Here is a 12,870-nt window from a genome sequence, read left to right on the forward strand (position 1 = left end):
CATGCAATGTTACACACCAAGGATATGTACATAGGGTAGAGAAGGCTTTTCATTCAGGCTTTCAAAGACAACAATATCCTTAAGAACAACACCTTCAATGGGCTTATCTTTCCATTCATTGTATGAATTGAAAATAAGTATTTCCTTAAAACTTCTCAGGTAGAAGAGGAAAGTTCTGTTTTCACTATTCTTAACACTGTGCATGAACCAACACCAACCAGCAAACACCGCTCCACACCTACCCAGAGAAACTGGGATCCTAGAAGCCAAAACTGAGAAGTACATTGATTGGCCTCACAGAGAGCACAGGCTGAGGAAGGTTTCCAAGAGCTCAAGAGAGGAAACCTACCCTCCAGCTATGATCAACTATAAATTTAAACACCTTTTAAACATACCAATTACAAGTGCAGTCCTGGGAAAATGAGTGACATGTCACTGAGGAGCAGAGTTGTGGGTTTGCCTGGAATCCCACCTGCTGAGTTCCAGACATCCTTAGACATCTCTCTGGGATCATTTGCTATACCCAAGCAAACTGCAATAGAGAGCACCTCTTATTCTCTGTCTAACCCCGATATCAGTAAGCCAAGACCCCCTAGCTGAGGAAGTCATGGCATTACTTGTTTGACAAATGATAATAGAAGACAGCCTTTCCCCTGACTTTTGGTTGACAGTCTGTTCACAAAAGGAAACCTAAATCCAGCTACAGAATCTTTGGATTTTCTGGGAGATCAGTATCTCTACAACGGTCTACGGGGACATCAGGAATAAGCAGTATCTTTAGGTGCTAAGAATAATTTGCAGCTGTCACAAAATGTTGAGGATTATTGTCTTGTTTTTGTGTTTTCATTTGTTGTTGTCGTTGTTTTCACACAGGGTCTCACTATGTAACCCTGGCTGACCTATAACTCCTGCCGTGTAGAACAGGCAGAGATTTACCTGTGCCCATCCCCAATCCACTGCTGAGATTAAAGGTATGAGCTGTCATGCCTAAACCAGTTGCTTCTTTTATTCCTCTTACAAGCAAAGTTGCGTTTGTGTTTCTTCCACTTTCTCCTCTCAATGCAGGTCTTGTCTGTATCTCTAGGTTACAGACAAGTCAGACTGACTGACGCTGGTACTCAACCTTCTCTTTATCCATGCTGATAACCAATACCATGGGAAAAGGAATGTCAGCTGCAAGAATGACAGAAAGAACCTGCAAAAGAACCACCCAAAGTTCTTATTACCCAAGTTAGGGTATAACTTAAGAAAGGCATTTTTAAATGAACAAATGAATCTAGTCAGGGCAGAAACTCAGCAAGCAAAATCTATCTTCAGCACGGCATTTCTACAGCAACGTGTTGGAATTGTCCTGTTTTGAAAAATGAGACACTGACTGATACATTTAGCCAAATATTCTGATCTGTCATCATTCTGAATATATGGGCCCATCTTTCAGCAAACAAATTAGCAGGTAATATATCATCCCTGAGCGTACACCCTTGCCTGGAAGCTCTATAAATACAGAGTAATCAAGTCCGGCAGTTACTGAGGGTAAAATGTTAAACACTACTCACTTCACTTGAGCAAAAGTCTCTTGCATCAATCAAAAGTAGGGTGTCATAAAAAGCATTATGCTCTCAATTTCTTTCGAGGGAGGGAAACAAGGAGGCAGAAAATAAATCACTCTCACGTTGCCTTTATCTGATCACAGAGAAGAGTGGATGGGTCTAGTACAATTGATGACTCCAGTGTTATTCAAGTGTGTCTAGGAAGCAGTGAAAAGTTCTAAGTGTGACTCTGCCAGCCGAAAGCGGGGAAGTGGCCCCTTTTCTAGCTTTACATACAGAAAGATGCATGCATACATTTCTCCCTATAAAGGCTGCTAAACCTAGCTTGGTCGCAGATCCTCAGCACAGCCCCAGTCACCTCTTAGATTCTGATTTAAACAACCACCAACTAGTCTCTGAGAGCAAAAGGGGAGTAAAGTTCTTAAATCATTTAATTCTGCCAATTAGTTCCGCAACTATGGCATTAAAGAACTATGGACATTTATCCACTGGAAGTGGATCAAAAAGTGGGCTCTCTTAATGCCTATTAAATAGTACTGAATTTCAAGCATCGCTGACCAAGGTCAAATCTGAACCAATGTGAAAACCTCCGCTTCCTATCACTAATCCCTTGAGCCATCTATTTTCCCAATAGGCTAAGGGGAAAAAATGCCACACAGTACTGGTGGCACTAACTATGACTACTTTCTACACAAACTTCAGTTTATATGCCTGCCCATCATTCATCTGTGAAAACTTAGAGAAGAAGAAAGAAAAAAAAAAAAAAAAACCTGGCTGTCATAGTATTAACACTTAGAGAAATGGAATCAGTACTTTATTTCACATAAATTGGGCAAAGTATCTGTTGCCCGACAGTGCACCCCACCCCCGGCACTCAATTTTCTCCCAGCAGCTGGGGGAATGCAAAGATAGCTCACTGAGCATTCATTTTCAAAGCATTCATTTTCAACTGACACGTTTCCAGTCACCAGTCAGTCTGTTCAGCGATCCACCAAGTTGTGGTTCAGGACTCAAGACAATTTGAGACAACTGCTCTAAAGTTGGGAAGGATGAAGAAGACACAGTAACATACCATGCAGATGTGTCCTCAGTGAGGCCATACTCACTATGAAAAACTCAAAAAAGGAAGGTTTCCAGTGCCTCCTGAGACTGAGTAACCTGACCATTCAGTTTATAGGATCGCTGCTACAGATAGGCTCTCACCCAATCTAATGCATTGCTGCCTCCCACAGAACAAGGACTCGAAAGACAGTTACCACACTGTCCAGGTCTGCCACATACACATGCCAGGATGTTTTGATTTTTCTCCAGGTTCACTGGAAATGAAAGCATCAAATTATAGCAACTTTAATAAAATGTCACACACACATCTATTACATCAAATGTATCCCAAGTGCCAAAAGAGTTTCTTTTTGCATATGACCTGTGGGGCCACATAAAGATGACTCAGCCTATAAAGGAGTTTACTAGAAAACCCAGAAACCTGAGTTCTTTACCTGGAACCTGCATGGCAGGAGGAGAGAACCAACTCCCACCAGGTGTCTTCAGGCCTTCCATACGCATGTCAAATGAATAAGTACATACATTTTTAAAGAGGCAGGAGAAGCAGTCCCTGGATCTGGGGAAGTAGCATTGTGGCTGATTACTTGTCTAGCATAGCATATGCAAGGACCTGAGTTCAGTTTCCACGACCGGAGATAGCAGGGGTGTTTATTGCCTCTTTCTCCCCCCAGAATTAACCACTTTCCCAACATTTTTTATGTGCTTCTTGAAACTGTCATAAGATGCCGTCTCTTCATTTTAACAGCATGAGTAATATATGCCCACAAACTCAAATAATAACTAGCACGTACAGTGAAAACAATCCTCTCACCTCCCTCTAAGCCCCATTAAATACTTGGTCCCTGTGAGTAACACAGACACACTCTTTCTGGTTTCAGACTTATGAAAGCTAACAGACTTCACACTCCATGACAACAAGAGTCTCCTTATTTGCATCGGCATCTGCATCTAATGCCTGGTACACTAAGGAAACAAATAGTTCCTCAACAAAAACACATTCAATGATCAAAGGGTTAAAGCAAGAGAGGAGCAGGTGTGTATAGGAGTACACATGGTGGCTCTGGACACGGGAGAAAATAAATGGCTGTGTTTTTTAAGAAGTTGGAGTCTATGCCTATCTGAAGTCTAAAGGAGTGAAGGGCCAGAGAACAACATTTGATGATGGAGCTTCCAGGTGATACAAAAATAAGCAAATGGCTAGTGACTGGTCAACACATGGGTACTGAGCACAGCAGCAAATCTTCCTTATAAAAATTAAGAAGGAGGAGGAGAAAGAGGAAGACCCAAAATAATAGACCAGATACACTCAGGATTATGGAAGGCTGCTATGTGCCTAATCTCAAAGGCAGTCCTGTTAATAATTACCTTCAGAATACAACCCAGCAAAGCAACTGCCTCTGGGGATCAAAAGACATCAACACTTTCTTGAAATAAGTCACTCATAGGTTCACATTATATTAGAAGTACATTTGAAAATGTGTGAACTTATTTTAAAAGAGACAGAGAAAGAGAGAGAGAGGGAGAGAGAGCTGTAATTTCAGGATCTAACCAAAAGAGAAAATATTGTTCAAATGTTCAAAAACTTTTAAGAAAATAGATAATAAGACATAGGGCTAAAAAGACTAAAATTAAGGTAAGTCTCTTCCCCAGGCATCCAAACTGTACATGCTTCTAAAGTCAAAAGAGCTGAAAGTTTTACTTCTTCAGCAAGACTTTTTGACATAAGGTATTTAACCAGTTAGCAAGTAACCCAATTTTGAAGTACAAAATGTTCACCATTTCTAACTGTTTGAAAAGGTTATTAATCATCCAAGCTGTAAACTCAAAGTTACCAACCAATGATCCCCGCCCCAAAGCAAAAACAGGACTAAACCTAAAATACATGGTAGAGTATTCTACATCAAACTGTGTCAATAAACTTGAGTCCTCTGCATGGAACTTGGAACCGAGTCCCTTAACTTTACTAGATTGCCTTTTCTTTGCCAGGACCTCCAAAAAAGTGTAACTTCAAGATTTGGCTTAAGAAGCATCCTACGATATGGTCAATAAAATATTTCTGACCACATTATCATCATTATCCATATTTATAGAAAGGAATACCAAGACAATGGGTGTGTCCAATAGTAACATATTTTTAAATGAACAAATCTGATAGCTCAGAATCAAGAAAAATAGAAAGACCAATACCTGGCATCTAGCATGGAAAGCTAACAGCTCCTTATTCTGTTGTGGTTGGGGACCGATTTTATTACTCTTAATACCCACTTCCCAACTCCCATAACACCAACAAGAATTCTCACTTCCATATCCCATTCAGAGTTGCATTCATGGATAATCAAGATGGTGACTTACAGTCATGCTTCTATACAGCTCACTGATATTTCCAAAGTAAGCAACCTTAGCTAAGATGAATTAAATACCGTCACCAGAAATAAAAATTTAATATGCCCTGAAGTAACACAGGATGTGGGTGATAGGAACTGTGATAAATAGCATTTCAAAAGCATATGCCACTGAGGTACTTCTATGGATTAAATGGTAAGATTCTAGGAATGATTTCAAAATTAATTTAGTTGGAAAGAGAGAAATGAGGGTTGGGTGGGGCTTTTAATGACACAAGATAGTGAGTTAATAATTCCTGAAGCTGAAAACTGATGCAAAGGATTTATTATAATATTCTACTTTTCTGAATATTTTCATTTCCATGATAATGAGTGAGCGAAAGTATATGTAACGAAGGGATAATATTAATGGTTTCTTGGTGGTAGAAACATCAAAGAATTTATTTTCTTCTATTAGCTCTTTTACAAAAATCATGCCATTTCTGCGTTTAAAAGAACAAACATAAAGGCTGGATTGTCATTCAGATAGCGTGTTTGCCTGGGACACATGAGTCCCTAGGTCTGAGACATGGCTCTAGACAAACCTAGGTGTGGTGGTATGGACCTGTAAATCCAGAAAGAGGGAGGTAGAGGCAGGCACATCAGGAGTTCAAAGTCATCTTCAGTTAGGAACCAGTATGAGGCCAACCTGGGTGGTCAAAAATGAATAGAGAAACACACACACACACACACACACACACACACACACACACACACATACACACACACAATCACCATGTATCCTACAAAACATTTCTGGTGAACCTTCCTTTCTAGACAGCCAAAGTCAATCCCACCAAACCAGCTGCTTCAAAGTCCACACTTCAAGCTACACACATCACACCACACACACACACATACACACCAGAACCTACATCATTTCAAATGAGTATACAAGTACAGAATGAAAAGAATGTGGCAAAGACATCCCGACAGAAATTAAAACAAATAATAAATTCTTTCACCTGAGGGGAAATAGCCTCTGTTTAAAAAGGGTCATTTTTCCCTTTTAGTTAAAGCTGACTGAGCCCTTGCTATGTACAAATAGCTTGTCTGTATTTCCACCTAATCCTCTTGATAGTCCTAACAGGAAGTACAGTATTAACTTCAGAACTGAGGAGACTAAGGTTCAGAGAGTTTAATCACAGTGAGGTGAGCTAGAGTATGGATTTCCAACCAAGGCTCTGAGCATCATCACATCTTTGGCTTATGAAACAAAAACAGAAAAATACAAAACCTAATATGTACCTGAAATGGGGGGGGTTATTTTTAAAAATCCCCCAAAGAAAACTACCTGAGCCCTTAGGTTCTATTTAACTTTTTGTGAGAGCAGTGTTTATATTTCTCCAGCCCATCTCTAGAATCAATGAGGAAATTATGGTTGTAACATGCCAACCAGGAGGAGTTAAAAACACCCCCAAACCCCAGCAAGATCAGTAACAACAACAATGTATTATTTGCAAATGAAGTAGAGAAGTATTATTTCCATATTATAAACACTGAGCCTCTGAGAAGCCAGGGAGAGGATACTTAGCATACCTGCTGATGAGCAGAAATTAATTTTAGACCCACTAAGCTCAGTTGTTCCTTGAAAAGGTGGCTTGCTGTTCTCTAGACATGGTTACGTCCACTCTGAACAGCCATCATCTCCACTTCCAAACTACAAACACCCAATCATGATGCTTATCAAGATGTCTCCGGGCTTCCCAATGGCTCAGAGCTGTCAGGACAATGACACAAAGGATTAAAAAAAAAAAAAAAAAAAAAAAAAAAACATATTTGGAACTAAGCTTGACATTACAAAATGTATGCAAGCTGCTGATGGCAAACTATAATAAAGCCCCACCAAAAAATGGTACTAATAAAACTGTGGTGGAGCCCTCAGCACTTAGAACAGATTTAGGAAGAAGCCAGGGTGAAGAGGCCACCTCCAAGCAGCTCTGCTTTCCATGGCTCTGGGAATACTTCCTTAAGTGGCTTTAAGCTCACTCCTGGCTCCTACTAAGGGAGCTAACCATACCTACTTAGAGGTTAAAGTGTGTCTGGTTTCCTGTTCAACCCTCAACAAGGGTCAGAAGTTCAATCAAGCTTCTTCCCATGCTGCTATGGGTCTCTTCCAACAAATATTCTTCCTACTTTAAAAAAACATGAACCCTGGTTGCTCATCTAGGGATCAGGGTAATGGCCCAGCTAGCCTAAACTCCTGTCCCTCCTTTCTTCCCACACAATGCCATCTTTATATGAAGATCCTCAAATTTGGGGGATTTCGTTCAATAATTCTCTGCTCTGCAATGCTGTAATTTTGCTTTACTGGACTTTGAGATGGGCTTTGTCTGGCATTTTATTATTCCGGTGCCAACTTCCCACTTAAGATTCTAGACCTTGGCTTTGATAATAGAATATGAAAAATGCCAGGACACTATATCTATCCCAGGGACAAAAATTCTGTGAGCTTCCGGCAGTTGTTTTATTTATTTAAACAGTGACAACAGTCAGAATTCCAAAGAATTAAGAGTGTCTCAATTTTCTCCCACCAGCCTTACTTGCCTGGTGGTAAAAAACTGTAACTGAAGACTAAAAGGATTTTATGCTTTCAGGCTTGGTCACTAATTTCAGTGCAAGTGAAATTAAAATCAGTAAGGCTAAACATAAACACCACATTCTCAAACACGAAAATTATTTCTCCTGTACCCACAACAGTTTTTTTTTCCAAGCTAATTACATTCAAAGTACTTTTACTTAAGTAAGGTTTTTAGCATGTCTACAACAAAGCAGATTTGTATGTATGTGCATTTATGATATGAGTGAGGAAAGGCACTTAAAACATTTAAGAACTTTCTGTTTGTGACTGTTAGTAAGATAAAGAAATCAAATGTTTAAACAAAATTAAAACTTCAAAAGCCCAACTACCATGAGCAGCATCGTCAACTACAGAAAGCTTCAAGTTAGCAATTCTGGGAAATCATAGCAATACTGATTGTTCTCTGAAAAACAACCCTTTAAAGGGAAAGCCTACTGGCCCAGATCCAGCCCCCCTCCCAGATTCCTTTCTCCCCCCACCCCCATTTCAAGCTCCTTTTGATTCTTACTCCCCACTTAGAATGTGGGGTTAAGGACTAAGGACTCTGACCTTTTAGGTCTAACACGAAAAAAGCCACTGCCCGAAGATGAGTCACGGGCAGATCGTGTAAACTAACTGCACAATTGCCTGACTGTGTTTCCTACAAAGTTAAGAAACTGTGGGTTTAAAAAAAAAAAAAAAAAAAAAAAAAAAAGGAACTGTGGGTAAAACCCAGTGCATCTTACTCACTGCAGACAGGACTCTGTCGCTGCGGCAGAGAAAGGCAGCCACAAACAAAAACCCTCACAGGTATACATGCACACATGAACACATGCGCGCGTACAAACACACCTCACACACGCACACACCCTCATTTTCATAAAGGCTTGGGAAATGAGTATTTTTAGCTAAGTCTTAAACACAGGTGAGTTTCCTAACTGGCAACAAAAGCTTTTTTCCCTTTTCAATAATAATTTTTTAATTGCAACAAAAATTGAATACAGACCAATAGGATTACATCAAACTAAAATCTGCAGGGTAAAGAAAATAACACAGTGAAGAAACAACCTATGGAACACAAGAAAAGATGCACAAATCTTAAAGAATACTAAAGTATACAATAAATGACAAATTAAACTCAATAGTAAAAACAAAAATTGTTAAAGTGGGGGAAGAGAAAAATCTCACTAGGTATTTCTGAGACATGCACTAGCCAAGACACATGTAGGGAATGATCAACATCAAAGAAACACACATCAGAAACAGCACCTCACATATTAAAAGTGGCTTTCTTCAAACCTCGAGAAGGTAGCAAGTGTCCTTGAGGACTCGGAGAACGGGGAAGGTTTGTACACCCAGAGACACCTGCACTGGCATTACTCCTTCCCTCCAGCTGTATTCACATAGCCTGACTGTGACTGCTTGATGGAGAGTGCAAGGGGGGGTAAGTTGCAGAGGTTTTGGTGACCACAGCTAATAATGACGCATAATTTAAACTGGCTAAAAAATAAATGTTAATGTTCTAACTACAAATTTTGTAGTTCTCACTACAAAAAGTATGAGGCTGGTGCTGGAGAGATAGCTCAGCAGTTAAGAGTACTTGCTGCTCTTCAAGAGGACCCAGTTTCAGATCCCAGCAGCTACATGGTGGTTCATAATCACCTTTCTTAAAATCTTATTTCATTTAAATTATTTCTCACCACAATGTATATTCTTCTATATAGCCAATATAATACAGCAGTCCATTAATCATAGTAAATATGCCAACAAAATAAGCCAAGAAAACATCTCATACTTTTGCAGACAAAAATCCTTGCAAGCTATTACTTAGAACTATTGATATTTAATGGTAGAATAAACTGCAATTGAGTAACTCCAGGCCTCTGAAAAGATCTTAATAAAGTTTCAGCGCTTTTAAAAAGAAAAAGAAAAGAAAGAAAAGTAAAACAATTATATGTTTGAAATATTCTCTCTCCCTCCCCCCAACTCCGTGTGTATGTGTGTGTGTGTGTGTGTGTGTGTGTGTGCATATACCTCCAATCATCTTTAGTTCCAGATGTTCCAACACCCTCCTTTGGACTCTACTGACATGCATGCATACAGTACATATATGCCTCTGCAGGCAAGACACTCACATAACATAAAGTAAAAATAAACACATCTGTTTTTAAAAAGCATCTGAGGTGGTTAGATATTTTACCAACTTAATGTCAGTATTCCATGCTATACATGTACATATCAAAATATCACATTATACTCTAAAAAGTATACAAATATTCATCAATTAAAAGTTAACTAACAATAACTTCAAGATTGCTCATTCTACATGTTTAGTTTTAGCAACAACAAAAACTCATGAGCTAGTTTTCTATTGTTATTATTTGAAGGGAAATTAACACTAAAAAGCCTCCATCTGGGGGTGGTACTCAATGGGGAACACTTGCCTAGCATACTAGAGGCCCTGTGTTCCATTCTTAAAAGAACAAAATCCTACAAAGCCTCTTCTTAATCAAACAAATGTGTTTTCTTTTTTTTCCACTCAGAGATACATTTTTCCTTCAAAAAAAAAAAAAAGCATACATGCACACACAAAATGAAGTCTCTCAGAGGAGGACGTGGGAGGGCTTTAACGGAGGGTAAATACGATAAAAAGTGCATTATACACACGTGAGAATGTCATAATGAAACCACCATTATTGTGAATTTAAAACATTTTTTAAAAGGAAGTATCTGCAGGCTGCAGAGCAAGATGACTTTAAGATGACTTGGATTTGATGTCAATCTTTTTGACTTCCCCCTTGGTCAGAGTAAAACCACTACTACCCTGTAACCTAACTGCCCTGGAGCCTAAGGCACATTAGGTCCACTACAGAATTCAAGGCCAACCTGAGCAACATGGTGAAACTTCTTCAAAAAAAAAATAAGTAAACAGATAAAATAAACAGCCAGGTGGTAGCAAATGCCTTTCATTCCAGCACTTGGGAGAGAGAGGCAGGCAAATCTCAGTGAAGTCAATGTCTACCTAGTCTATACAGTGAATTCCAGGCACCCAGAGCTACACATTGAGACCCTGTGGAGAGAGAGACACACAGAGAGAAGAGAGAGGGAGGGGGATAAGGGTAGGAGGGGGGAAGGGAGGAAGGGAAGAAAGGAGGGAGGGTACAGGAAATTCAAGTGAAGTTCATTTTTACATAAATTAAAACAAAGCTGTAACAATCTAAAGTCTAACCTTGGTGACATGGAATTAACTTCCCAGATGACTTTTTATAAATATAGTACATAATAATAATAATTACTGAACTCATCTCAAACATGACATTATGACAGAAACCATCTATCTCATTTAGTCCTCTATCAAGCCAAAAACTTCATTTTCCCATTTACAGATGAGAAACTGAGTGAGTTTAAGAGATGTGCCCAATGATATAAAACATGTTGTATTTTTTAACTTGTTAGTTGATTTGGAGTGACAAAGAATAGACTATGATACTTGTATCAATTATTGAAATCAGAGAACTTATTTAAAAGCAGACTGCTAAGTTTGGGGCACTCTGCCCATGGTCTCTGAATCAGCAGACTCGAGGTAAGGTCTGGTCCTTTATACTTCTGACAAGCCAATGGTGAAGACACTGATGCTAATCTGTGCTATGATGACCTTCTGCCTTCCTTATGCTTATCAAGAGGAGACATGCTGAAGATATGAAAGTACAGACAAAGAAGCATGTTAAACTAACTTGATCCCAGAACCTGAGTTTTCAAATTACAGTTAGCATAGGTTCTAGGGATATGGATTCACCAACTGCATGCAAGCTAAAAGAAAACTTCAAGGATCTGCACTAAGCATCAACAGGCTTCTTTGATTCCTCATTATTCCTTAAAAAATATGGTACCTAAAACTACATATAACATTTATATTCTATTTGGTATTAAAAGTAATCTAGCTATGATAACTCAGGCATATAAGAGGATGTACATCAGTCATACAGAAAGGTTAATCCACTTAAATAAAAGACCTGAGTATCTTTGGATTTCCTAACTGTGCAGCATCTTGGAACTGGTGCCCTAAAGACACTGAGAGATGATTGTGTTTAATTTATGCCACACATTTTACAGGAAACAGTCTTCCAAGAGTCACTATGGTGTAGATGTGTAACTTGTGACCCAGGTTGTCCCATGTCTTCTCCCAAAACAGGCCTAAGATATACCTCCTTCTAACTGTCACTTCCAGAACAACACATCATTCTAATGACTTATCCCCAGATCTGGTTAGCTAATAAATCCAGGGAAAACAATCGAAGGACAAAGTTGACAGAAGATGTCCTTCTGTATATATGTTTCTCTTATTGGTTGATGAATAAAACACTGATTGGCTGATGAGCCAGGCAGGAAGTATTGGCAAGGCTATGAGATGAGGAGAATTCTAGGAAACATAGGCAAACAGAGTAGCCATGTAGCATCCAGGAAGAGAAGATGCACCAAGCATTCTCCAGTGAGCCAAGAACACATGGAAATACATAGATTAATAGAAATGGGTTAATAATTAAGAAAGAGCTAGCCAATAAGAAGCCCTAGTCATCGGCCAACAGTTTCATAATTAACATAGCATCCAAGTGTTCATTTGGGGCTCAAGGGCAGTGGGACCAACCTGGACAAAGAACCTCCCATTACACAAAGTCTCAACTAACCATCCCTTCTTCTCATTATAAAGGTCTCAGCATTCAGTTGCAAGACACATCAGTAAAGAGGCAGGAACCTGACTAGAGGAATAACATTGACATATTGAACTTGAGGAGTTGAACCCTCAGATCTTTCAAACCATGAAGTGATCAGTTTCATTCAGAAATTTTAAGATTTGTTCTTATCTTTCCAGAGACACTGACCTTAAAACTAAACACACCTTCCAGAGAAGATAACAGTTTTCATTTCAAAGCATGGTGTTAGCTCACAGAACTTTCGATCTAGTAAACTGTTCCATTAGGACTAACAGTCCTGGAGGCAGCAGAGATTCACTAGACTACTCTCTGACTTTCACAGCAATATGCTAACCACCTAGGCAATGGGTGCACTGAAGGACAGAGTCTCAAGACAAAGGCCACTAAAAAGGTGAAATAGCTAGAGGGAAAGTCTGTGGTTGGGCTGAGCTAACACCCCAGTACTGTCAGTCAGTCCTCAGCTGCAAAAGTGTAGTGGACAACCACACCAAGTAGCCAGGAAATAGACTACAGACCCTGAAACAGGCTGCTAGGGCAAGGAGTGGCTGCTTGGCTGCTCAGCTAGCCTTTCCCAGCAGACCTTGCAGTTTCCTTGACTAGCCAGC

At 39.5% G+C, this 12,870-nt stretch overlaps 1 protein-coding gene across 2 annotated transcripts in view; it reads right to left on the minus strand.

The window, feature by feature from the left end:
* Positions 1-12,870, minus strand: part of Mllt3 (MLLT3 super elongation complex subunit) — a 256,673-nt gene that overhangs the window by 201,555 nt on the left and 42,248 nt on the right. The window lies entirely within an intron of this gene.

The sequence above is a fragment of the Phodopus roborovskii genome, unplaced genomic scaffold (genome assembly GCF_943737965.1).
Source record: "Phodopus roborovskii unplaced genomic scaffold, PHOROB, whole genome shotgun sequence".
Classification (NCBI taxonomy): Eukaryota; Metazoa; Chordata; class Mammalia; order Rodentia; family Cricetidae; genus Phodopus; species Phodopus roborovskii.